This window comes from Hemicordylus capensis, chromosome 6, assembly GCF_027244095.1.
Source record: "Hemicordylus capensis ecotype Gifberg chromosome 6, rHemCap1.1.pri, whole genome shotgun sequence".
Classification (NCBI taxonomy): Eukaryota; Metazoa; Chordata; class Lepidosauria; order Squamata; family Cordylidae; genus Hemicordylus; species Hemicordylus capensis.
Window position 1 is genome coordinate 141,186,603 of NC_069662.1, and position 23,478 is coordinate 141,210,080.

The following is a 23,478-nucleotide window of genomic DNA, read 5'->3' on the forward strand; positions in this document are numbered from 1 at the left end:
TTTTAATGTCAGATGTTTGCAAGCTTTTTTAATTTCTCCTAAACAGACAGGAGTTGTCAGTTATATTGGAATACTTTTACTGGAGTATTGACAGAACTGTAAGTTGTCTGGGTTTCCACTAATGTTTATGTTGCAGCATTTGTCCTTCTTGCATTTCTAATTTAGCATGATGGCATCAAACTAGAAATGTGCTAAAAAAAGAGGTAAGTAAAATAGGTGTGGTGTAGTCTAGCAGAATGGACCCAGACAGCAGGCAGAGACACTGCAGGGTTTGGGCATATTAAACTTCCAAATATCACCCCAAAAATGCAAGTGTAACTGTTTTTGTTTACTTTGAGTTATCTGTACACGTGAGATATATATTAGGCTTGAGCCCGAAATGTTTTAGAGGCCATTATAAAGGCCTCCAAAACGTTTCAGCTCCAGGGGCTGTTTCAGTGATTTGGCACCGGCGGGGGTAATTCTTTAAGGGCAGGGGAGGGTGCATTCACCCCTCCCACCACATTTCCCCCGCTGGCGCTCCGTTCTTTTCAAGCCCCTCGGGGTGGCAGCATTTCTCCCTGCCACCCCATTGTCTTCATTGACTGGAAGTGGCCGGAAGTAGCAATTGCGCATACATGGCAGACTCTGGTGGGGGGAGAGTTGTGGGGGGAGCAAGAGGATGAGTGAGTTGTGGGGGGGGGAGCAAGAGAGAGAGTGAGTTGTGGGGGGAGAAAGTGGAGAAGGTTCCTCCACCTGTGTAGCCATCCCGGATGGCAAGGGGTGACTTAAGGAGTGTGGAGGCAGGGCAGGGAGCTGGATTGTCTAGGGAGGGGTGAGAGATGGCGAACTAGGGTGCAGATGTTCTGTGCAGGGCCAGCTAGTTAAAATTAAAATGTTAATAACCAAGCTATTCCAGCTTCTGTTGGTGTTAGTAATTCTCTGATCTTGATGCAGTTTTTTTTTTTTTTTTTGGTTTGACTTGCATAATTATATAAATTCATTCCCTCAGCTTACCAAATGATAGCTGCAGCAGCTTTCTGCATGGTGCAGGTGACTGACAAATTATATCATCTGTTGGATTAGATGGTCAACTGCAGAGAAGACAGTGAAGCCTTTCTCACGATCAAGTGAGAAGGGCTACCCTCTTTTGCGGGGAGGAAGCCTAAAAGTGCGTACCTCCCTGCAGACAATTGTACTCAGGGCTCTGGGCAGCTGGATTGGTGGTGCAGACAAGCAGTGGCTCAACTGCCATCTGCCTGCGCCTCACCCAGCAGCTCCAGGGGTTGGGTGAAGGGAAGCACTGTTGGTGCCGCCCACCCCCCGGAGCCCCAGTAATGTACCATAAAAGTGTGTGGCGCATTACTGGGAGACCCCCTCCCTGAGAGGTGATCCACTAACCTGCTTTTTGGGTGCATCCGTGCCCCAAACCCGGGTTAAGTGGCGCTATCTAAGAGGGCTAGCTGCCGCACGGCCACCAGGAGCTGTGCGGTACTCAGCGGTTCTCACAAGCTGCAGAAACCGGGCTGGGCTTCCTTAGCCTGGATTCTGCTGATTGTGAGAATAGCTTCAGTGAGGGCAAGAAAGGTTTAACTGGAAATACTGCACAGGAATCTAAGACAATGAGGCACTTCACATGAGCAGTGTGAAGCACCATAAGGGGGTATGTGGGGCACACAGGCTTGACCCACTCTCCCTGCTCATGAGCAGGCAGCTTACCCTGGGTGGCTGGATTGGCCACCCACATGATTACTGGCTCCATCACAGAGCCAGTTGGGGTGGTGGGAATCGGGGGCCTCCTGCCCCCCGGAAGTACCCGAATGCCCCGTGTGAGTGCGTGCGACATTCTGGGCAGCCCCCCCGATGCCAGGAGGCTTGTCGTAGCCTCCCCGTTGAGGGTCTACCCGTGAGTCGCTGTACCACAGAGCCATACACGGCCAGGAAAACAATGTTAGCGGAGCGCAAGCTCTGCTAACTTCATTTAACAGGGGGGCATTTAAGAGGGCTGGCTGCCGAGAGCCGCACGGCTCCTGTTGCAGCATATGACCAGCCAAAACCAGTCTGGGCTCCCTTAGCCCGGTTTCATCTCGTGGTGAGAATAGCCTCAATGAATTGCAGCATCTGCATCTGGTTACCCTGGGAAAACAAGGAGCAAAAGCAACTAGTGCATCCAACAAGTTGAACATGATTTAAGTTATTTGGGTTTCCTCCCCGTCTCCTGCCCTCCCTCTGTTTTCCCCTCTCCATTTCATTGAAACAGTTGCTTTATTGAAAACGATGGTAGAGTCTACAAAGAATTCATAGTGAGTGAGGAACAGTGGCTGAATGTTCCTTAAATAGACTCCAACACATGGGGTGAATTCTTGCAGGGTTGCAACTCATTAAGGATATCTATTTTGATAAAAACATTTGATCAAGCAGTGTTGATTGTCTGTATGCATTATGTGGGATGTATCAGATAAACAGAAATAAAAATATGCTGTGTTGGAAATAGTCTTGTTGCCCTTGTTTGCCAGTGTGCAGCCATGCTTTCTTTACCCATGTCTGGTTTGTGTGAATACTCACCAGATCACCAGTTCTTGCACATCAGATTTAACTGTTCTTTGTTCTTCCTCTATGTTGTGTTAGATTTCACAGGACTTCTAGACACTTTCCTTAAGTTGTTCCTCTCTGGAGTAACTTCCTATCCAATGCAAATAGATGCAAACTTGATAAATGGCCTCTTTCTTGGTCACATAATTCAGAGTGTAATTCTTTCTCTTTATTTTTGAAAGGGTGGGTTATTATAAATTACCATATTATGAGGATTAGCTCCAAAGAGACCAGTTCCATGAAAATGGAATAGACTGGTTACCTGAAGCTTTTCTTGATTGGAGTTCTTTCTTGGTTGTGGAAATCCAGGCTGTATCCACTCAAAATCTTGTTTGAAATGAAGTATCTACTTTATTATCACCTGTGCTCTGTCTTCTGTGTAGCCTTTAACATAGAAGGTTTGGCCATCAAATAACTTGTACAACTGGATCAGCTACTGTAGTTTTTGTATTTTATTGATGCATATGCCTGATTTATTACGTATATACTGATTTTTACTTTGAATTGTGCCAGCATCTCCAGCTTTAAGCCTCAGATGGTTTACACAAAAATAGTTTAGAATGAAGCAGGATCAGGGTTTTCAGGAGTGGACTGGAAAGTTGGAGAGCCCCTGAATTAAGCACAGAAAGGGAAAGTGATGGGTAAATGGTAAGCCGCTCCTGTATTCTGCCAAAGAAAACCACATGGCTCTGTGGTCACCAGGAGTCGACACTGACTCGATGGCACAACTTTACCTTTTAAATTGCTGAGAACTTGCCTCGGATGATCTCAGTGTTTAGGGTGTTGGACTGGGACCAGGGAGACTTGTGTTCAGATCCCCATATGGCCATGAAACTCACTGGGTGACTCTGGGCCAATCACTTATCTCTCCTAACCTCACAGGCTTGCTGTGGGGATGAAACTGTAAGTAAAATAAATAAATGTTGTCATAGCCATCTCTTAGCGAGTTTGCAAATGAGAGTCTATTGTCGTCAACAAAGCTCAGACAGTTTAGGGCACTAACAAAATATTTTACTCCCCACCCCCCACTCTCAGCCTCTGGCACTTTAAAGAAGTTTGAATAAATCTCTTTTAGAATGGAGGGAGGAGATCTCTGCCTTCATCTTTGCTAACTCAAGCTGTCATCCTATGCATAGGAACAAAGTTCGAGGATATTAAGTAAAGCAAAGTATTTTGAGACTGCCAAGCTTTATTTTCCTAAACTCTTAACCATAAGTGACAAGTTCTTGTATTGCTAAGGATTCTGCCCATTGTTCTGGCCTTCCAAAGGAGAGCAGCATGTACTGTTCATAAAATGGCAGTGTATTAAATTTCACGGAAGCAGTTGTGGGTACTCCCTGAAATAACATTCAATTGATTTGGGAACTTTTAGAATATATAATGCCACACTCTGGTATTAATAAGAAATCCTTAGTATTGAATCAACAAAACCTCCTTTCAGGCACCCAGAAGGTATTGATGATGAATGTGTGTGTGGGTGGATTCGCCCCTTGACCTACACAGGTTCATTAAAACATCTGTAGAGGGGAAAGACTCTATGAGGCAAGTCTCACGATCAGTGAGACTCGCCTCTAGGGGGTTAGCGGGGAGAGCGGGCTTAGCCTGCTCTCCCCGCAGACGAGCAGGGAGGCAGCCCTGGGTGGCCGGATTGGCCACCCACACGACTGCCGGCTCAGTTATGGAGCCGGCAGGGGCTGGGGGGATCGGGGGCCGTGCCCCCGGAAGCTCCAGCGTGCACTGCATGAGCGCACAGGGCATGCCGGAGAGACCCCCAAGCCAGGAGGCTGCTCTTAAGCCTCCCAGTTGTGGGTCTGCTTGTGAGTTGCCGTGGCGCGGAGCCGCATCGCAGCAACTCATGATTGTAGAGCCCGGGTTAGTGGAGTTCTTGCTCTGCTAACCTGGGCTTAGGGGAGGGTTATTTAAGCGGGTTAACCACTTGGAGGCCACCGGGCTTGCCTGTGAGCCTGGTGGTTCTCACGTTCAGGCGAAATCGGGCTAGGTACCCAGAATGTTGGGGGCAATATGCTAAATCATTGTAAACCACTTAGAGAGCTCCGGCTATAAAGCGGTATATATATATAGCTCCGGCTATAAAGCAGTATATAAATGTAAGCGCTATAAGGCAAGGCTATAGCACCTGGGGCTGTTTAGTTTGGAAAAGAGGTGACTATCGGGAGACATGATGGAGGTGTATAAAATTATGCATGGAGTAGAGAGGGTGGACAGAGAGAAACATTTTCTCCCTCTCTGACAGCACTAGATCATCACATGAAACTGAAGGCCAGGAAATTTAGGACCAACAAAAGGAAGTACTTTTTCACACAGCTTCTATAGTCCTTCATGAATCTATGGAATTCATGGAAGACAGGTCGATCAATGGCTACTAGTCTGGTGGCTATAGGCCACTTTCAGCCTCGGAGACAAGATGTCTCTAAATACCAGTTGCAGGGGAGCAACAGCAAGAGAGAGGGCATGCCCTCAGCTCTTGTCTGTGGGCTTCTCAGAAGGCATCTTGTGGGCCACTGTATGCAACAGGATGCTAGACCAGATAGGCCTTGGGTCTGATTCAGCAGGGCTGTTTTTATGTCCTTAAGAGCTTATTCCACAATAAATGTATTAATCTTTAAGTTGCCACAGGACTCTTTGTTCTGCTTGTGATACCATGAAGACTAAGATTCAATATATTGTGCTATATCATGCTTGTGATTCCTTGAGGATTAATAGCTATATTGTGGCATAATAATCGCTATATTGTGGCCTAGTTGTTGTTTTTTTAAAAAATAATGTATTTGAAATCATTTTTCTATCATTTAATTTTTAAATAATTATCTGTCTGTCTTCTGGAAAGTTATCTGTTTAGTACCATTAATTTCAACACTCAGACTAATGCACTGAACCTTAATTAGTGAAGTGCTTACAGGACTAGGCCCTATTTTGGATGTCTGTGTTTACTGCAACGTAACAAAAGCATCATCATAAATATATTTTTATTTCAGTATTCTGCTACATTAAAAATGAATATGTGTGTAAATATTTTAAAAGGATATTGAATCAAGGCAGTAAATCACATTTATTTCTTCCTTCACTGGTTTTTTTTTTTTTTTTTGGGTGCAGAAATTGACTCCAGGCAAAAACTCAGAGGATTGTTTGGCCTTAAATCAGGTCGGCAGGATTTCCTTGTTTCAGAGCATTTGAGGAATGCACTGGTTTCTTTTCTTTTCTTACAAAATTTGGGTTTGGTGATATGTTTGCCTATGAAGTTAAGCTTTGACTAAACATTGGTGTTTAGTGGAATTTGATTACAACCATGCTAGATTACAGATCTGAAGCTTGTTTGTTTCCTTCTGCTTGTGCTGTGTCTGAAGATTCCAAACTGCTTTATTTTACTTAGAACCTAGTATTGGGTTGATGGGGAAATGAACCTTGTTGGTCAGTGGCAGCTTAGAAGGGTATGAGGAGAGTAAAGGAGAGGCAGCTGGAACAGTACTGTTCCCGCACGGGCGACTTGCTAAAAGAGGCATCTGTGCACTTCGGTAGGTTATGAGCTCCGCCAGTGGGGGTGAATGGCAGCACTGGCAGTCGCATGGCGGAGGGGGAAGAAGACCCTTTATCTACCTCTCTCGCCACCTCCCCCTCCACCACCTCTTAGAACTTCCCAGGACCTCCATGGGAATCCCCACTGGATTTCCCTCTGCAGGTATAGCGACTTATTCCACATAATGACCAAACCGCTGAACTGGTTTGGTCAAATGGACCAGCCGTTATGTTCAACCCAACCAGTTTAGTGACACACAGTTTGAATTTGATCCGAATTCAAACTGAACCAAGTTATTTTTTTGGTCCGTGCACACCCCTGGATAAGAGCCCTCAGGGGCGGAGCCACCATTGGGCCAACGGGTTCAAAGAACCTGGGCTGCCAACCAATCAGGGGCCGCGAGACGCGGCCCCAACTCGCCCCGTGTCTGATATCAGATGCTGGGAGGCTAGTTTAGCTCCCGAGCGGGGGCCGCGCAGCCCCTTTGGGAGCTAAACAAAGGCTAGCGCTGCGTTCACAGCACCAGCCAGGAGTGGCTCTTCCCTGCAAAGGCGGGGAAGAGCTGCTCCTGGTTGCGCGCTGTGAACGCAGCGCCAGCCTAAATAGCTCCTGAAGGGGCCGCGCAGCCCCTTCAGGAGTCAAAAGGCTGGTGCTGCTTTCGCAGCACAGCCCAGGAGTGGCTCTTCTCTGCCTTTTGCATGGAAGAGCTGCTCCTGGGCTGCACTGCAAAAGCAGCACCAGCCTTTGTTTAACTGCCGAAGGGGCCGTGTGGCCCCTTCGGCTGTTAAAGGGCGACTCTCTCCCCTCCCGGGCTGAACGGAGCCTCAAGGCTCTGTTCAGCCAGACCACGCCCCCGCGTCTGACGTCAGATGTGGGGGCGTGGCTAGACCCAGCTTCTGATGTCAGACGCGGAGGTGGAGTCAGTGGGGCCATGGCGGCCGCTGCACCACAGGCTGCTGGCGGTCCCACTTCACGCTTGAGAGCTCTGCTTGAGTAGACCAAAGGCCCATTCCGTCCAACATCCTGTTTACCACAGTGCCTCCAGGAAGCACACAAGTGGGGCAAAAATACAACATCCCTCTCCAGCTGCCCAGGAACTGGTATTCGTTTCCATTGTGGGCTGCCTTTTATATTTTGAGTTGTTTGGCAACAGGGAACAATTTTCTTATTCATTTTCTGTATAAACTGCTTTGAGAACGACTTGCTAGAAAGCATTATTTTTTTATCTACTTCCGGAAGAACTAGAAATGTTATGATGGAACACCTACGGCCGAGAAGGAGGTACTGACAGACTCTGAGTATTCGAAAAAACCCCAAGGGGGCAAACCCCCCCCCCAACTGTTCCAGTGTAATGCAGTGGAGCAGGATGTTTGCAGGCTCAGTGGGTAGTTAGCAATCAGCCAGGTGGAAGGTTGGTGGTGGCCGGTTTGACGGTGGTGTGTGTGTGTGTGTGTGTGTGTGTGTGTGTGTGTTATTTTTAAGGAGCAGGGAGGGTTCTCTCCCCCTCCCCCGCCGCGTTTCCCCCGCTGGTGCTGTCGGTAAAAATGGTCCCACGGGGCAGCACCGTACTTCCTTGCCCAGTGCCTAGTGTGTGTGTGCACCAGGCACTTCCGTCCCATCGTGCATTGGGGTGGCAAGGAAGTACGCTGCTGCCCTGCAGGACTGTTTTTACAGACAGTGCCAGTTGTGGGGGGGAGAGCACCCTCCCTGCTCCTTAAAGGTAAGCCCCCCCCCCACCGGTCCTTCAAACTGGTTCAGTGGTCCACAACAGGGCCTCCAAACCTGTTCATGCACATCCCTGTTGGAAGGAGCAAATGGAGTTTAGTGGCAAGAGAGGCGTGAAGGCGGGTTGGAACAAAAAGAGTGGGAAAACTTCTCAGCTTGAAGAATACTCCCTCAAAATGGTTTTGATCCCTTCTGCTTCTGAGGGGGAAAGGTGTCTAAAACTTCCACCATGCTCAGGCAACACATGCACACAATATACTGCAGCATTTTGTTGCAGCTTCATACTTGTAAAATCCCTGTTTCCCTTCACACTAGCTCATCGATGGGAAACTTTTACCAATGATCAAAATCTCCCCAAATGAGCTCTAGCTCCCAAGAGAATTGTTCTGGGTCATCCTGAAAAGTGGTAAGGAGAATTTCCCCACAGATTAGGTGCAGATGTGTGGTGAAATAATTTTGCCACGAACTACTCAGAACTGATTGCAGCAGAAAAGATTATAAAAGCTGTTGCTTATACTTGCAGAGTAAGAATATTCTTCTTCATTGTCACGAGACATTTTGTTCTATCCTATTTTGTGTGTTGCATCTTCCACACTTAATTCTAATTCTTTCTGTCATATATGCTAACATCTATAACCATAAAATGTAATTTATCTACAAGATATGGCTAATATTGTGAGAGCAATTCTGGGGCAAAATGATTTTTATATAGGTGGATTAAAGATTTGGATGGTTTCTCTTCAAATTAAAGGACAGGTCATGTTCAGAAACAAATTAAATATTAAATGGAGGAATTACATTGGAGCAGTGCCCAGATTCTAAACCTGGCTGCCAATAAGCCTATAACCTGTCCTCCTCTTCAGCAAATTTTAATTCAAATCATACAGAGGAGATGCAGCAGTAATAGTGGTCACTCAGAATCGAGAGTCCAATTTGCTCAGCTCCCATCTAAGGAACATACAGACAGCACCGTTGCGTAGTAACAAGTTAATGTATGGTGCTATAACAGTGTTTTGTGCTTTGGGGAGAATTAGGCTGCTGATGGGACTGGTGGTAGGGAAAATGATGCCTGTTTGCTTCCATGATTCTGGTTTCTATTTAGTCCACAAGGATATTGAGTGAAGGTCATTATTGTCTGATTCAAACTGTTGGTCCAGCTAGCTCAGTATTGTCTACACTGACTGGCAGTGGCTCTCCAAGATTTCAGGCAGGAGTCTCTCCCAGCCCTATCTGGAGATGCCAGGGAGTGAACTTGGGACCTTCTGCATTTGCAGATGTTCTCCCACTGAGCTGCAACCCAACCCCCCTATCTTGCAGTGCTCACATGTTAGTTCACCCATCCAAATAAAAACCAAGACAGACCCTGCTTAGCAAAGGGGACAATTCATGCTTGCTACCACATGACCAGCTCTCCTCCCGTTGTTTGGCATCCTTCAATGAATCATTGGTCTCCATTTTCTAATAGTTATTTATTTATAATTTATTTATAATATTCCATAACGGCCTGATATATCTCTCTAGGCGGTGTACATAATCCAAGTTACAATATATATTTATATAAATTTGTCTCCATATTGCTAGAACTGTTCCAATAATGGCTGCCCATCTTCTGGGTCTTCCTGTCTTGTCCACACAATTACTTTGGAGACTTTCGTGATTGATTTGCATGAGGTCATGTTTGACGTGGACCATGAAAAGTTGGACTTGTTATTGTTTCCCTTTTCTGCAGCAAAACACAAGCCTGCAGCTTCTGGAATACATTGAAATCATTGCAGAATGGAGCTGATGCAAAAAGTGGTTGGACAGAGCAAAATAAGTATTTGTATTTTATTGACCTCTGGAACTGTGATCTAGAAATTCCTACACAGCTCAAACATGCTACCAGAAAAAAGGCATAAAATACAGAGACTGTCTACAGTCTTGTACATTTATGGGCATAGGTTCTTCTTACTAAAAAGCTTTTATGGAATGCAGGTCATCTATTATGTCTATTTCAGTATTTCAAAGTTAGTAGTAGTTCTGTGTGCACGATTTGCTGTTCTGTGTGCACAACTTGGTCGGTGGGTATATTTTGGGCATGTGATGTCCCCATTAAGTGTAACTGAAATTTGGCATATCCTTATAATGCAGGAGTAAGACCCATTTTGTGTATATCAGAGGTGCAGAGCTAGAAACGAACTTATATTGCAGCCGTGCTGTGCTAGAACTCCCATTATCCTCCTTTGCTGTTGTGGCTGGGGATGATGAGAGTTCTTCTATCCTACAATAGGTGGAGAGCCTTGGTGTGGAATAAGTGAGTAGCTGTTGTTGGCTATTCAGGCCCAGAGCCTTGCAGAGGACTAGGCCCGACAAGGCCTTTTTGCAGTCAGTTAAAGGAAGGGCCCCTTGTAGGCAGTGAAGGCAGGCGTGTGACAGCTTCATGAAATCAATAGGTAAAAGCCGACCCCCGTACAGAGCATCTGTGTGTGTTTTGGGGTCGGCAGCCTCTCTCCCCACCCCCCGCCCAAGTCTCCGGCCGGGCCACCACCTCCTCACCTTGCCTCCGCGCTGGGCCGGATCCGCCGCCTCTCTCCCCGCACCCCAGTCTCCGGCTGAGTGCTGCCGCTGCGGCCAGGCCCGCTGCCGCCTGGCATCCAGGCCCGCCGCCGCCTCCTGGCCTCAGTGGCTGGGCCGGACCCGCCACCTGGCCCACTACTTCCGCCATGCTGGGCCCGTGGCTGCCCAGCCAGCCAATTCTCCCGCCGCTGCCGCGGCTCGGCCTGCTGCCGCAGCCTGGTCCACTACTGCCGCTGCGCACGACCCTTGCCTCAGCGGCCACCCGGCCAGCCAATTCTCCTGGGTGCGCCTTAGCCAATCAGGCGCCTCCGCTGGCCAGCCAATCAGCTGGGCTGCCAGGACGCATTTTCCCTGGGCACACCCAGGAAAATTATATAGAGAGATGGGGTCCCCAAAGAGAAAGTACGGACCATTTTGATGATTCTGTGCGGGACTGGGCCACATATGTTGAGTGCTTGGAAGAGTGGTCCCTCTGATTTTTTTTCATCTCTGTGCAGAATGAGTTTTGTTCTGGGCAGCAGTATCATGGCAATGTGTGCGCACATTTATTCAGAGTGGGGCCTTCCTAATTCAGCCTAAGCGGGATCCAAGAGCCAGCATAGCATAGTGGTTAGAGTGCTGGACTAGGACCAGGAAGACCCGAGTTTGAATCCCCACTTAACCATGAAACTCACTGGATGACTCTGGGCCAGTCATGTATTTCTCAGCCTAACCTACCTCACAGGGTTGTTGTGAGGATAAAAATAAGCATGTACACCACTCTGAGCTCCTTGGAGGAAGAGCGGGATAGAAATGTAATAAACAAACAAATAAACAAACTAAACTGAGTGGACATCAGAAAACTTGTGAGCGCACGGACGTGTACATGCCTTAGAGAGAACAGTGGCCTGGAGCAATATTTTGTACTCCATGATACTCCAGAGGAAAGAAGGCGCCAGCCTTATTAAACTACGTGGGAGACCAAACATACCACTTGCTTCTCAGTTTGACATATCCATATAAAGCAACGGGAGCATTCCAGGCTGCGGGAACTGTGTGTAGGCCAACCTGTTTTTGTTTGCGCCTACCATGGTAAGGGCAAGTGGATTCCAGGTACCATTCAGGCGGTGAGAGGACAGTATTCTTATGATAGGAACATAGGAAGCTCCAATATACTGAGTCAGACCATCGGTCTATCTAGCTCAGTATTGTCTTCACAGACTGGCAGCGGCTTCTCCAAGGTTGCAGGCAGGAATCTCTCTCAGCCCTATCTTGGAGATGCTGCCAGGGAGGGAACTTGAAACCTTCTGCTCTTCTCAGAGCTGCTCCATCGCCTGAGGGGAATGTCTTACAGTGCTCACATGTGGTCTCCCATTCAAATGCAACCACGGTGGACCCTGCTTAGCTAGGGGGACAAGTCATGCTTGCTACCACAAGACCAGCTTGTATCAGTTGCACCTCATGTCACCTGGCATCACCATATTGAACAGAACCGAAGTACAGTTACATCATAAAACTGTACACCACCACTGTTACCACTGACTCCAGACACCACATCTGGAACTCGCCTGGTATCCTCAGTGCTCAAGAGCCTCCTGCTCTGGCCATGAGTGACCAGGAAGTCCTTCAGTCAGTTTGTGTGGACTCGCAGACTTCTTCAGAAATGGCAGTTTCCAACCCCTCCCCAGAGGGTTCAGCTGAAGTCTCAGCGGTACCGACCAGGGGTGGAGCCACCATTGGGCGAACGGGTTCAAAGAACCTGGGCTGCCACCAATCATCCCACATCTGACGTCAGATGCACGGCGTGGGCGGCGGTGTTATTTTTCTCCCCAAATCGGCCCACAATGCATTGGCAGCGCGGGCTGGAGTGATTCTCCCTGCCTTTAAAGGCAGGGAGAGCCGTTCCTGGCCTCGCTGCCCACACAGCGGGGCCAGTGCCCGCGCGGCCCCATTTGGGAAGGAGACCACACCACCGCGTCTGACATCAGACACGGGGGGGCGGGACTAGGAGGCTGCAGCAGCGGCCAGACACAGGCCGCTGCCAGCCTCACTCCATGCCTGGTACTGACCCGGCATTATACTGTTTGCATGAGAAAACCACCTGACAGACTCCATCCACCTTTAGAGATATTCTTTCCTGTTCTCAGTTCCAACGTGCTCATTGTTATTGTTCTGTCTTTTAGGACTTCATTATTGGCTGTGAGTGGGGGATGTTGTGTATGCTCTAGGGGGCTTCTGTTGTTTCACTTTAAGAAGCTGCCTGCCTTCAAGACTTAGGAGCTCTCTGTTATTTTAAAATACAACAACACTCTTACTGAGGATTTTGCTCAGTTGTGTTTATGACCCAGGGACTTCACAGAATTGACTTATGCATTTCTGGCCTCTGCTGAAAGGTTGGTCTAATTTTTACCCAGGAAACTTAAAATTCAGCTGTCCTGCCCACCTGAAATGGATTAAGTGGAGATTGGGTGACTCTGGATGCTGATAATGAAACTGGAAGTTCTTTTGTTTCCTGGAAAAGATTGGCAGTGGATGAATACCATCCTCTATGTGCCTGTTCAGCAAGCTTTTCAGAGTGAGCTGTAGGCATTGGTTCATGTTACTGGAAGGCTGTTAGTTATGTGATTCAGTCTTAATGCAGTGGGAAATAATTAGGATCTTTGTCAGTTGTCTTGACAGCAAAGCCAAAGACTGGAATGAGTTTAGTGAAACTGGCCTCTTGGAGACTGTCTGTCCAAGTCAGGATTGAGGCAACTTGACAACCTCCTCCAAAGATATTCTGTGCCGTGAAATGTGCTATAACTTCTGCAGCTAAACTGGGTTTTTAAAGAAGTGTCGTTCAGGATTATCTAGAATAGTTGATGGAATTAACAACTAATCCACAGTGTTCATCTGGGACTAGCTATTCAGACTTGTAACCGTGGCTAATGACCATTGTTTTCAATTGTCAGGTACGCAATTTCAGTTGTACTCTAATAAGTAGATAATTCCCTATTTTTCCCAGTAGACTGATTGGCTTTATAACTTTTTAAATTATGCATTCATATGTGTGCTTCTGTGCATGCCAATGAAATACCTTGCACTGACTGAGAATGGAGAGATTTCTATGTATGTTTTGGAAACTCCTCATTGACAAAATATTATATTGTATTATGATAGGGATTCCCAGATGTTGACTACAACTCCCAGCATTCTCAGCTGCAATGACCTTTGATGGGATGATGGGAATTGTAGTGAACAACATTTGGGAATCCCTTCTACAAGGAACATTGGTGTTAGGGTGAGTTACAGCAGGAACATAGGAAGCTGTCATATACTGAGTCAGACCATTGATCCATCTAGTTCAGTAATGTCTTCACAGATTGGCAGCGGCTTCTCCAAGATTGCAGGCAGGAGTCTCTCTCAGCCCTATCTTGGAGATGCCAGGGAGGGAACTTGGAACCTAGATGCTCTTCCCAGAGTGGCTCCATCCCCTAAGGGGAATATCTTGCAGTGCTCACACTTCTAATCTCCCATTCATATGCAACCAGGTTAGACCCTGCTTATCTAAGGGGACAGGTCATGCTTGCTACCACAAGACCAGCTCTTTCTCAAGACCAATGTTTGCTGGCATGTGAGAAATTTCTTACTTGTCAGCCCCCAACTCTGATCCTGCTAAATGAACTCCTGCTAACTGAATCAAGAAGTACATTTCAAAGCAGTGGCTTTCTTCTCTTCAGCAAGGGAGATACATTGTCCTGTTCCCAGTCTATGGGAAACACCTATATCGGGCAGCAGCGATAGATGCTGAAAGGCATAGTCATACTGTGAGGGAGATGGCAATGGTAAACCCCTCCTGTATTCTACCAAAGACAACCTCAGGGCTCTGTGGTCGCCAGGAGTCGACACCGACTCGACTGCACACTTTACCTTTACAGCATCCCTCCAGTTGCTGTTGCTGGTGTCTGACTTGTGTTGCTTTTTATATTGTGATCTTGTTTGGGGCAGGGAAACATTTTTTAACGCTTATCCCTTTTGTTAAATCTACTTCTTTGAGAACGTTTGTTGTTGTTGAAAAGTGGTGTACAAATAAATGTGCATACAACCCAGGTCAGATAATTGATGATATTGTGATCAGCTGTCTTTTTGGGGGGGAGGAGAGAAAGGAGTAAAGACAGGAAAATTAAATCTATCTGTCCCTATACTGATGTTGCTTGCTGATTTTCCTTATGCGTTTGCAGTCCTAGCAGCTGGATTGGGAGAAGAGCCACATTATTTATTTATTTATTTAATTTCTATACCGCCCTTCCAAAAATGGCTCAGGGCCATTAATACAGAGAAATAATAAATAAATAAGATGGATCCCTGTCCCCAAAGGGCTCACAATCTAAAAAGAGACATTAGACACCAGCAACAGTTACTGGAGGTACTGTGCTGGGGGTGGATAGGGCCAGTTACTCTCCCCCTGCTAAATAAAAGAGAATCACCACGTTAAAAGGTGCCTCTTTGCCCAGTTAGCAGGGGGACATGCATGTGCAGTACATGTTGGTGTATGTGATCCTTCAGCCACCTTGGCAAATGCGTACAGGAAGCAGTCTTCCATGTCTGTATGCCCTCTAGCTAGATTGGCTCGATTGTTTCAGCTCTATAAGAGAGAAAAATCCTGCCACTTGTATAGCTGCTTCACATCTTATAGCAGTGATCTTCACTATTTTTCAAGCAGGCACCACTTTGGAAAAAAACCTTCATTGTGAGAGCCATTTACGGCCTTCACGCAGTGCTGCACCTTTCTTAGTGCTGGGCGGGCCCTTTAAGAGAGATGAAGCCCTCTCTTAAAAGCTCTGTTGGGAATGTGCTGGGAAGGACTGCACTTCCCACTACTCTCTGCATGCCTTCCAAGACGGGGCAGGGGCTCAAGAGGGCTCTGTCTCTCTATGGAGCCTTCCTGGCATTGGGCAAAGCAGTACACTGCAGCGTGAGAGTGGTCATCTTTGCATGGTGCCAGGGTGACTGTGCAGAAAATTCAACTTTGGCTGAAGCTTCACACAGGTCCAATAAACAATTAGTCAAGGAGTCACACTTAGGGCTGATGGGGGCTGCAAATCCCCCAGGCCTTACACTCGCTTATACTGTTGGCCCGTGTCTGTGTACCACATATAACCATGCCATTTCAGTACTATGCAAAAGCCATGCTCATTTCTTTTGACCACATGTGAACTGTACTCTCTCTAAGTGTTTTCATCTGTGTGCGGAATGAATTTTGTTCTGGGCGGCAGTATCCAGGCACTGTGTGCACATGTATATTCAGAATGGGGCCTTCCTGATTCAACCTGAGCGGAATCTAAAATTAACTGAGTGGACATCAAAAAACATGTGAGCACGTCCACATGTGCATGCCTTAGAGGGAACACTGCATGTGAACCATCTACTAGGAAGCAAAACAGATTTCTTCTGTAGTAAAACACACACACACAGAGAGGTTAACATACACACTTATTAGAGTACCATGGAAATCAGCGCATCTGGCGGCCACACAGGGACGGGCCTTCTTGGTTGCTGCCCCGAGAATGTGGAATGCGCTCCCTACTGAAATATGATCCTTCCCATCTCTGACAATTTTTAAAAAGCACTTGAAAACCCACCTCTTCAGCCAAGCTTTTTTCAGCTTTTTAAATTTTAAAGTTTTAACCTGTTTTTAACTTTTAGATTGCCTTAATTGTTTTAAGATTTTTGTGTATGTTTTATCTTGTTTCATGTTGTTATTAACCACCCAGAGAAGAAAGTTTGGGGCGGCATGCAAATTTGACAAATAAATAATTTTTTAATAAATGGAAATTGCTTCTTTCTGAAGTATTTGTGTACACAGCATATGTGGGTTCAAAAGACAACTCAGCTTTTGAGGTTACCCCTGCTAACTGAGCAAAGAGGCACCTTATAAAGTGATGAATCTCTTATTAAGCAGGGGAAGAGCCTATCCAAACCCAGCACAGCATCCTCCCAGTGGCTGTTGTTGGTGTCTACCTTATATTTCTTTTTAGATTGTGAGCCCTTTAGGGACAGGGGACCATCGTAATTATTTTTTATTTTTCTGTATAAACTGCTTTGATAACTTTTGTTGAAAAGCAGTATATAAGTAGTAGTTATTATGAGGAATGCAGGGAATACACCTAAATCTGCCACATGCTCAGAGTGCTTTACTCATTTCCATCCCTCACACCACAAGACTGAGAAACAGCAGAGAACCCAGAAAATGCTACTTGTATCTCTGTTTAGATTTTTTTTCCAGCTCTAATTTTGACAATACAGTAGTTTTATTGTATACTCGTTCAGTTTGTCACACTTTCCTCCTACTTGACTACAGTACATGTAGAAACTGTACTTTGGTTTAAAAACAACAACAATAATTTTCAGTCCATTATTGCTTGACCAGTTGATAAGCCCCGGTTGAGAGATTTAAAAATCTGGTTTAAAAAATCTCCCATGGACCCGCAATTACAGCAGTGTAGAGCTTGGTGATGTATTCTTGACAACCAAACTAAATACTTGGGGTGTCTTTTTTTGGTTTGTTTTTTACTACAGGAGAATTTGTTTTGCATGTCTAATGTTGTCTTTTTATAGATCAAGAAGGAAATGCATTTGTAACACTTCAAATCTGTCAAAACCAGGGATGTGCATTGTCATCACCAGGTTTCCGAGTGGACTTGAACTATAAATCCTGTTGTGGATGGTGTGCTTGAACAATAAAAGCTTGATTATTTTTTCCAACTGTTCCTGTAATGCATTTCTACACTTCTTTTGTATGGTGTGTATATATTAAAAATGTTTCTAGCTATATGGAAGAATCTTTTTATTTTTCTGAGGATCTTTTTAAAAGAATCTTTGATTTGGCATGCTGGATGACACAAAGGAAAATGCAATTACAATTTGTTTAAATTACAAAGCTGTTAAAATTCAATTTAATCTTTCAAACTGGGAATCTATTTCTTTCAGAGGATGACAGCCAGACTGACTTTTCTATGCCCAGTTGCTTAATTTTGGAAATTATTGGGCATGTTTTACCTTCTGCAACATGTTGCCTATCCTCAAGCGAATGAGATGTAATTTCTGTACTCTGTGCAACAAAAGCTGATATAGTCCCAGTGAGTTATAGAAGCTCTTCTCATGATCAGTGAGAAGAGTTTCTTCCAGGTCTGTAAGGAGGGTGGACCCGCTCTCTCCGCAGATGATCCCAAGGCAGCCCTGGGTGGCCGGATTGACCGCCCACACGACTGTGCCGGTGGGGGCTGCGGAGATTGGGGGCTGCGTCGCCCTTGGAAGTTCCAGGATGCCTCGCACAAGTGCGCAGGGCATCCTGAAGAGACCCCCAAGCCCAGGAGGCTGCTTGCAGCCTCTCGTTCGGGGGTGTCTTTGTGTGTCACCATGCGCCACTGCAACACACGAGCAAAAAGATGAGGTTAATGGAGCGCTCACTCCACTAACCTTGTCTAAGGGGAGGGTTATTTATGGAGGCTAGCTGCTGGGAGCCGCATGGCTCCTGTTGCGGCACACGATCGCCCAAAGGTGGGCTAGGCTCCCTTAGCCTTCTTTTGGCTGATCGTGAGAATAGCCTCATTATGTTTTGTTTTTCAATGAATAGCAATTGTAGGTGTAATGTTGCTTGTCCTTTAACTGTGGTTAAGGAAGAGCGTCGTGGAATTATGTATATTAGGCCTTGACAGATTTTCTTCAGCTCCAAGAGTCAGCCCAAAATTTTAGGAGCCAGACTGCCCTCTGCTCAGTGTGGTGGGAGAGACTCCCTGGCTTGCTTGCTCATTCCTCCTCCTGATTTTGTCCATCTGGTTCAGGTAAGTGATGGACTCACATAATCAGGAGGAGGAGGAGGAGGGAGCAACCTGCCCCTGCCTTGCTTGCTGCCTCCTCCTTTTGGTTGCATCCATCCATCGCCTGGTTCAGGTGTCATGCTTATATTTCCAGGCATTATGGTGAGCTGGTGCCTGGGAATTGTCAAGCCCTGCCATATATGCTTTCCTCTTATGCGCCAGTTCCTTTTATGCACCATGCACCTAACCATGGTTCGCTGTATACATTTCCAAATAAGTTAACCATGGTTAATGCCAACCAGAGTTCACTTCTCGTTAAGATATTTAGCTAGCTTCAGATCCTGACCAGGAGTCCGTTTTGGTTAGCATTAGCTATTAGCAGACATGATGACTAACCACGACTGAGACTGTGGGGGGCACTGCTGGTCCCTTCACTATGGTTAAGTAATGTTCGGCATTCCTTCCTCACCAGCCAAGGAGTGTTGTGGCGCTCTAAAGACTAAAACATTTAATGTGGCATGAGCTTTCTTGGGCAAGAGCTGGTTTTAGCAGAAGTCTTGAAGGGACCAGTGTTGCATTTGTTTAAATTCCGTTCTCTGGAATTTAATGAGGCTGTTCTCAGGCGCAGGCAAAACCAGGCTCAGGAACCCCAGTTTTGTTTTGCCTGCATGTGAGAACCACTAGGAGCCGCTCAGTTCATGATGGCGTGGCAGCAAACCGCCCTCTGGAGCCTGCTCCAAAACGAGGTGAAGAAAGCAAGCACTCCCTTAGCCCCATTTTCTGCTTGCAGTTGGGGCTGGGAGACTGGGGATCCTGGCCAGCATTGGGGAAATCCCCACAATGCTCCACCCACTCACATGGTGCATTATGGGAGTTTTGGGATTCGGGCGAAGCTTCCCAGCCCCTGACCCTCCACACTGCCGGGTGCTGTTGGCAGTCATCTGGGCGGGCAATGTGCCCGCCCAGCAAAGAACATAGGAAGCTGCCATATACTGAGTCAGACCATTGGTCTATCTAGCTCAATATTGTCTTCACAGACTGGCAGCAGCTTCTCCAAGGTTGCAGGCAGGAATCTCTCTCAGCCTTGTCTTGGAGAAGCCAGGGAGGGAACTTGGAACCTAGATGCTCTTCCCGGAGTGGCTCCATCCCCTGAGGGGAATATCTTACAGTGCTCACACTTCTAGTCTCCCATTCATATGCAACCAGGGCAGACCCTGCTTAGCTACGGGGACAGGTCATGCTTGCTACCACAAGACCACAAGACAGAGGGATCATCTGTGGGGAGGTAAGTGCTAGCAGCTTTCCTCCCCATTCTCCCTCAAGCTCTTTCTCACTGATTGCAAGAAAGGGCTCCATGAGTGTTTTTCATACATAATTGAATTAGATGTAATCCCATTTAAATCTGTGGGAGACATACGGGTATAGGAGTTCTTCAGAACTAAGCCTTCGCGAGTTACAATATTTGGTCAACTTCTCATGACTGATTAACGAATAATGTCCAGAAAAATGTTGGGATGTGAGAGCACACACTCCTGGCAGGTGTGATGTCTGAACCCACCCGAGGCTGGTTCTGGCAGTTGTGTGAAGCTGCCTTCTGTTGTAATTCCCCTGTGGAATTTGACTATACCAGATGAGCATGATTGCTTGTTGGACGTTATTCATGGAGGCTATTCACACAAAAACTGTGTTCAACCCAGGTTTGGGTGCTGTGTGTGCTGCTCCCAATTTTTAGTTGTGTGGAAGCAAGGTTAAAGGAAAACCTGGGTAGAAGTGATTGTGTGGAAGCAAGGTCAGAGGAAATCCTGGGTATTTTTCCCTCTTACCTTGCTTCCACACAATCACTTCTACCCAGGTTTTCCTCTCACCTTGCTTCCACACAACCGAGAATTTGGAGCACACACATCTACCAAACCCGGGTAGAACGCAGTTTTTGATTGTGTGAATGGCCTCATTGAGTGATTCTTTCAGAGGCCAACAGAAAACACCTGAAGGGGGTAGATAGTATGGGTGCTAGTCAAGATTAAACCTCACGTTTGCAGTGTTTTTAGGGGCGTCTTGGGATTGAGAGGTGTGTTAGAGCTGAGGGACATTCCATTATTTGTGAACACAAAGCTGTGCTGGTCAACCAGCAGAAAACATAGCTGGGGAAACGGACAAAGGCAGAAATTTTGGCAGGCACAAAAGAGACTGTGCAAGTAACCATCAGGGGAGCTGTTGATTTAATTCTTATGCATGCTTGCATTCCTGTATTATACTTGCCCCTTTACCTCTTCCCCTTTAGGAAGTAATGATAATTATGTGATAGGCCATGTCCTGTGTGAACCGTTGTTCTTTTCCTTCCACATCTTGTTTCTTTCTGTCTCCTCCTCATCTCCTCCTTGTTACCCTCTTGTTCCACCTCTGTGCTTTCCTGTGAGGCAACTTGCCATCGGTTATCTCTCTTCGGCTTTGACCTACAGGACCTATGGTTCCACTGTGCTTTGTGGAAGATGAAATAGGAATTTGTTGAGCTAATGGAGGAGGACTTCATTTAATTTTTGAGCAATATTATTTTCTGTTACACTTGAGGGAAGACCAGTTTCTCGCTTTCTCTCTCTCTCTTTCATGATTGGATGGATGTTTCTGAAATTAAAGAAGCAGAGTGAGTTCTAACCTAAGAGATCTTGCTGAGAACTGCCTAAAACCAAATTAAGCAAGCTGAACTATTTGGAGATATTGAAGTAATGAATATATTGCCTCTATATCCTCTTATGGCATACTGACACCTAAAGGAGACCTGAGGTATTGGCAGCCCAAGGTCACCTCTCATACATATTATAGATATTTATAAATTCCATAAAAGGTTAAAGGTGTGAGCATCACCAGCTGATAAGAGTTTTTGACTCTTTCTGATGATATAGCCACCAGACAGTCAGAATTAAAAGTAGATGTCCATGAAGGAATAAATATATTCAAGCCTAAACTTTTGTAGATTACAACCACATCACAGGATGCATCATGCTGAAGTGTATACAGAAACAAGCTTGTTAAGCTTTAAGGTGCTACAAGACTGTCTTTTGCTGGAATTGACTAACAAGGCTACCTCTCTAGAAGGTGGGAATACTGATATACTTTTGCCATTAGGAGCTGGAGAAGTCTGGCTATGGTTGCCACTGGTTCATTTGATGGTGACTTGGGACTGGGACTTCTCTGTGGCTGCCCCTGGGCTTTAAGAACATAATAACAGCCCTGCTGGATGGGGCCCAACGCCCATCTAGTCCAGCATCCTGTTTCACACAGTGGCCCACCAGATGCCACTGGAAGCCTACAGCAGGAGTTGAGGGCATGCACCCTCTCCTGCAGTTACTCCTCTGCAACTGATACTCAGAGGCATCCTACCTTTGAGGCTGGAGGTAGCCCTCCAACTAGTAGCTGTTGATAGACCTCTCCTCCATGAAGTTATCCAAGCCCCTCTTAAAGCCATCCAGGGTTAGCTGATTATGCGTTGTGTGAAAAAATACTTCCATTTGCTGGTCCTAAATTTCCTGGCAATCAGTTTCATGGGATGACCCCTGGTTCTAGTGTTATGAGAGAGGGAGAAGAATTTTTCTCTCTCCACTTTCTCTACTCTATGCATGGTTTAATAGACCTCTATCATGTCTCTCTGCAGTTGCCTTTTTCTAAACTAAAAAGCCCCAGGTGTTGTAGCCTTGCCTCATAAGGAAGATGCTTTAGGCCCCTGATCATCTTGGTTGCCCTCTTCTGCACCTTTTCCAGTTCTACAGTGTCCTTTGGATTATGCTCCCTGTCAAAATAAGAGCATCGCCATCTCTGATTGCTTTTAGGAATACCCTCAAGACACACCTGTTTTCTAATAAATTTAACTGAAATTAATAATAGTCTGTTTGTTTTTAATCCCATGAAATTGTTTTAACTTTTTATTCTGTGAAATTGTTTTGTTATTTGCTGTGTTTTATATTTGTTGTGTTTTAAATTGTGTACACATCTAGAGATACACATATATGAGAAATAAAATTAATAGATAGTATAAAACCAGCTTGAAACAGGCTTCAGTTTTGAAATATCTTCTAGTTATTTCTTTTAGTTTCTATAGTTAAAAATATAATGGAAAAGGGAAAATTCATACTGCATAAAGCAATGCTATATCTCTTTAAATTGTGTTCATTGTTAAAAGAAGGGCTGCTGGGGTAGCATTAAGAATGAACTTAAGAAGCATCTTGCTGGATGAAGACCAAGGCCTATCTAGTTCAGCATTCTGTTTCTCCATGGTGGCCCACCAGATGTTTCTGGGAAGCCCACGGGTGAGAAATGAAGGCATGCCCTCTTCTGCTGTTGCTCCCCTGCATCCTGACTCTGAGCCTAGAGGGTAGCCCACAGCCATCAAGACTAGTAGCCATTGATAGACGTGTCCTCCATTAATTTGTCTAAGCCCTTTTTAAAGCTATCTAAGTGATGGCCATTACCACCGTGGCAGAGAATTCCATAGAATGAGTATGCATTGTGCAAAAGACTACTTCCTTTTTCTGGTCCTAAATTTCCTGGTTTCATGATTTTCCTAAGTCCTCCCTGGAACTTTCCTAGACAGCAGGCTTTACTGCGTGTTTACTGAGGGGCTTTACTGAGAGTTCTTGCCCAAAAAACCAATGCAAAAAGTGGATTTTTTAAACCCCGGATATAAATTAGGCTGGGAGGGATGAGCCAAGTATGGCAGGAGGTATACTCCTAGTAGGGTCCCCCAAAGTGTGAAGGTCATCCCAGCTGCCCAGCTAAAGCAAGCAGGCAGCTATATTAGGCAGCAGCGATATAGGGAGGTGCTGGAGGCAGACGATCACTTCAGTGACAATGGCAAAAGCATCATTTCATACTGTACAGGAGAAAGCAATGGTAAACCACTCCTGTATTTTATCAAGGCAACCACATGGATAGACAAAATAGAATGATTGTCGATATAGTGCCGGATGACAGGCCCTTCAGGTCGGATGGCACTCAACATGCTACTGAGGAATTGCTGAGGATCTCTCAGAGTACCGATGGTGTTTATGATGCGGTTAGATTAAAGCCTTTGAGACGTCTAGCGGCTGATGTTGCCATGCGGGAAAATAAAATCTGAAGCTGCAAAGGCAGAATTACAATGGGAACATGGAATGCAAGAAGCATGAATATGGGAAAGCTCGGCACAGTGAAAGATGAAATGAAATGACTACAGATTGACATCTTGGGCATCACTGAATTAAAGTGGACTGGAATAGGACACTTTCAGTCAGTAAACCATACCGTTTACTACTCAGGACACGAAAACCAAAGAAGGAACGG

At 46.0% G+C, this 23,478-nt stretch overlaps 1 protein-coding gene and 1 long non-coding RNA gene across 4 annotated transcripts in view; one reads left to right on the top strand and one right to left on the bottom strand.

The window, feature by feature from the left end:
* KIAA1217 (KIAA1217 ortholog) overlaps positions 1 to 23,478 on the top strand; it is a 576,411-nt gene that overhangs the window by 30,848 nt on the left and 522,085 nt on the right. The gene's annotated exons all lie outside the window — the stretch shown is intronic.
* LOC128330067 (uncharacterized) lies at positions 9,282 to 10,815 on the bottom strand. Its single transcript, XR_008309942.1, has 2 exons — positions 10,367 to 10,815; positions 9,282 to 9,581 (listed from the first exon to the last, which is right to left on the bottom strand). It is a non-coding gene; the product is annotated as an uncharacterized LOC128330067 (long non-coding RNA).